The sequence below is a fragment of the Gavialis gangeticus genome, unplaced genomic scaffold (assembly GCF_001723915.1).
Source record: "Gavialis gangeticus isolate Ggan-Ray unplaced genomic scaffold, GavGan_comp1, whole genome shotgun sequence".
Lineage (NCBI taxonomy): Eukaryota > Metazoa > Chordata > Crocodylia > Gavialidae > Gavialis > Gavialis gangeticus.
Window position 1 is genome coordinate 58,850,222 of NW_017729032.1, and position 4,651 is coordinate 58,854,872.

Sequence of the window (4,651 nt, forward strand, 5' to 3'; positions counted from 1 at the left end):
CAGGAGGGTGTGGATACATTCAGGGAGGTTAGGTTGGGCAATAAATGGCACCTGAGGAGGTGCACTAAAATCAGGTTAGCCCAAAATACTGAACATGTTTTGAAGTGCAGCCCAGGGCTAGAGAAGCCCAGCCACTTACCTGTCCTGGGGCTGTACTCCTTCCCCCACCCTCCTGATCCCTCCCACCTGTGGATTGACAACTCCCACACAGGGCCGCCAATCCCTGTCATGGATGCACTGACTCCCTGTCCCCACCCCCCAACCTGCCAGCCCCCTCCTGTTCCCACCCACCTCTCCCCTCCCCTCACCCCAACTTAGATCGTTCCAAGCACTAGCAAAAATCTGCATGAGCAAGATCATAGATTGGGTCCTGAGAATGGCCTCATGTGCCCATACTCACTAATCCAGGGCAGTGGGGGAGGTACTGATCATCTGCTGGGACAGCCCAGGAGCAAATGACTGCCCTGTTGCAGCAAAAGAAAACAGAATAGAAATTGTTGCTCAGAAAAAGCCCTCCTAAGTCCCAGGGCTACTTTTGGTATAGAACAACTCTTGAGGGTGCCTCACTGAGAGCCGGGTACAAAGTCAGACTAGCACCAAATCTAAGGTGCTTCATACTGCTTTTCCATGTGTGAATTGGCCCACTGAAATCAACTATGTATCGCCCTAAACCACGTAACAAATTCTTACCCAGAAGTAACAATCAGTTTAAACCAACTGCCACTGACCCAGCTTTGGTCTTTCTGAAATGGTCAATACAGGAAGTGGTATTTTCCAGGCAATATATCAGTTCTTCAGTGAATACAGCTCTAAGAAAATTATAGAGAGCAGTTGTGTTCCCCTGATATATATCCAGAACTCCAGATCTAATTACAGTTACTAGCATGGGGACATGTGTTAATTGCCTGGAATGTAAAAAATGTCAGGTATTTTGTGCTGACAAATCTACAACAGCCTTTTCACTACTTCTTTGTTCTGATAATTCCTTGCTGTGCATCTACACAAGCTATGTTTGCAATATCACAAACAAATAGCCATTGATAGTCTGTCTCAGTCATTTATTGGAATTAGAATAAAGTGGAACTGATGTGCACCCAGAATATGCTCTGGAGCCAATGTCATGTCTTCTGTATCCTGAAATTGCAGGCTTATTTTCATTCTTCATACAAAGTAAAATTTCAAAGACTAGTAGTCTAACATAGTGATTGTTAGCCAATTATGAGTCAGAAGGAAAATGAAGCTGTCTCCTCTGTACATCTTGCAGAATTGATGGAGAGAGCTTTATGCAAGCACACAAATGCCTTGCTATAGTGAATAACTACTGTATTTTAAATGAAGAGTTGCTGAGAGGTTACAATTTGGGCACAGGTTAAACAAAAAGCTTTTATAACCACTTAGAAAACAAAAATTGGCACAGTAAATTACTGGCAAATATCTATTTCGAGGAAAACACTCAGGGTTTTGTAGTGAGCGAACCTAAACAAGACAGCATATATGTCAAAAGCTCTATTATAAAACTTGTGCACTGACCTGAATTTTCTGCATTATTGGATAGAAGTTATTTATATAATAATTGCTTGTTGTATAAGTTCTAAATAAATACAGGGACACTTAAGAGTAGCCCTGTAATAAGAGAGTAACTCTTTAAACTACAAGTCTTTTGAGAGTCCCAAAATTGAAGTCTAACTCAAGTCTGATGGTCCTGTTGCTTTTACATAAAACCTTATTTGATGACTAATCCTTCTGAAGTGGGGCCTCCATCCTGTGCCCCCCGGGCTGGGCAGTGCCTGCCCCCTCCCTCACTGCAGGGGGTGTTGATAGGCCCCATCCCTCCCCATCTCCCCTTCTGAGTTACCAGCTGGAGGCAGCTCTCCACACTGCCAGCTCTGCTTTGCGCTGCACCACGGCTGTGTGCACCAAAGGCATTTATCAGCCCCATAGGGCCGATACCTGATATAGACAATTTTCTTCATATCAGTACTGATCTGATATCAGACTAATGTATCGGTGCTCTTCTAATTTTTTTAACACATTTTGGTGAAATTCACTCTGCCACCAATGTCAGAGATTTCTGTTACAACTAATGTACTTTGCCGTTACAGAAAGAAGTCTTAATTTGGTCTTCAGATCAGTGGCTGTGGTGGTCCCTGCATGGATCCAGCTGCCAGCCCAAGGCTGTGTAAAGGTCCCCCCCCCTCATTGAAGATGGCCAATAGAAGATCTGTTTAAAGCACAATGAAGCTGTCACAACTAAGTCAGAGTAGCTTTATATTAGAAGTGTCTCTGTTAGAAGAAACCAATATTTCTGTTACTACTTTAGGCCTCCCATCTTATATTTAACCAGGGTGCCACAAGATCCTTTTAAGAGTGTTATCCAATGTCAGCCTCGAAAGGTGCGCAAACACCTACACGCAATTCACAAAATAAATCCAGAGATGTCAAACAGGAATCCATAACATCAAAAGCTTTCTGACCTATTGTGGGAGGGAGGGGGTTGTTTGGGGGCTTTTTGAGGGGGGTGTTTTCAGTAGAAGAGTTGCTGTATTATTTTCCTGTAGTCAAAAACAAGTGCAAGCTAAAAGCTGACATTTTCCAAGGGGCAGTTTGAATCTAACAAGGGGTGCCTTGAATCTAAAAAGGTTGAGAAGCACTGATATAAAATGTGGGTACCACCACCTCATGGCCTAGTATTGTGTGCACTAAGTGGCTGGTGCGATTGAGAGCATGCTTAACAAATTTGTGGATGGCACCAGCATGCATAGAGTTGCAGACACGAGTGTAGGGCTACGATCTAGAATGACCTGAATAGCCTGGAAAAATGGTTGGCAATCAGATGAAATTCAGTAAGGACAAGGGTAAAGTCCTGCACTTGCAGTGGAATAACTGCATGCATAAATACAGACTGGAGAAGACTGGGTAGGCTATAGTACTGTAGGGAAAGACCCTGGGGTTGTGGTAGACCATAAGATGCATATGAACCAAAAGTGTTCTCTTGCCGAAAAAAAAAAAAAAAGCCAACATTAACACCAGTGTCACAAATCAAGGGAAGCGATTCAATGCTGGTGAGGCATCACCTGGAGTATTGTGTCCAGTTTGGGTCCCACATTTCAAGAAGGCTATGGAAAGATTGCAAAGAATTCAGTGACATTGTGCAGATTGGAAAGAGGATAGGCTGGAGGAACGAATGTTATTTAGTCTGGAGAAGAGAAGACAGGAAAGATTTGATAATAGTCTTCTTCTAATACCTGAAGGGCAGTTATAGAGGATGGAGGTAGGCTTTTATCTGTGGCTGTAGGGAACTGGACTAGAAGCAAGGGCCTCAACCTTCAGCAGAAGAAATTTATGTTGGAAATTTGGTGGAACTTTCTCATTATGAGAGAGGTCAAGCATTGGAACAGGCTACCTAGATAAATTGTGGAATCTTCATCCTTGAAAGTTTTCAATAGCAGGGTAGATAGACACTTGGCTGGGATGATTTAGTCAAATGTGCTGTAAAGTGTAGGTGTTTGGGGAATTTTAAAGGCAAACGGGTGTACTTAGCTTAGGTGCCTTCAGAGTTGGACAGCAGCTGACTGAGACTGAGGGGTTAGGGGACTGGATTGTAATTTTGCATTTAGGCCCCAAATTTACCTACATTCTATTCTAGGTGCCTAAATCCATTATGGATTCTAACCCTTCATCTGTAAAATGGAGATAATACGACATGCCCCCCCTGTAAATTGTTTCAGTAAATTATTTATGACTACAGTGTAATTTTATCAATTGCTTTGCATAAGAGACTGAAGTGAGTTCCTGCACACCTGAAGCTGAGCAGAAAACAAGCAGAGATTCATTCACAGTGCTTCGCCTGATCATCACCAACCTTGTTCTGGGGAAGAGTAAATACTTCACCCCCTTCCTCTGCCTTGTGCTGCCTGCCATATAGGGGAAGTGCATAGGCACAGCCCCACTCACTCTGGCTCTGTCCACTTTCCTGTGCCTGCTTGCAATCAGAAGGGCTCTCAGACAGCTAATTCCTGCCCTTCTTCTGGTACCCAACTCAAAACCAGAACAAAGCTAGGCAGTGAAGTAATAGGGGATCCGAGTAATGGCTTTGACAATCCAATACGCAATGTTCGCAGACTGTAAATCAGGGTGTGGGCAAAATGCGGCCTGCAGGCCAGATGCGACCCACCAAGCCATTCTATCTGGCCCGCGGGGCCCCTAAAAAATTTAGAAAATGAATATATGTCTGCCCCTGGCTGCCTGTCATGCAGTCCTCGATGGCTTGCTGAAATTCATTAAGGGGCCCTCTGCCTGAAATAACTGCCTGCCCCTGCTGTAGGTGAGTGGATGAAAGTAGATCTAAATGTAAAATCACATAATATATTAACATATATATATGTATAAAGAAAATCAACATTGTTACTTTAAAAGGATGTTAGAATGGTCAGCCCAGTTTAGGATGCAGCCAATTAACATTGGGGTAGGGAGCAAATGTTTGCTGCAGTTCTCTGTCAACAGCTATTTCTCTTACTTGAAGAAACAAAGGAAATACAGTCGGTGTGATGGAATGCTGTCACAGAGTCCAAGTTTCTTGGTAAAATTAACATCTTTCCATTTAGTTTCACCTTGACATTTCCCACTAACAACAGTGATTTAGCAACAGAGT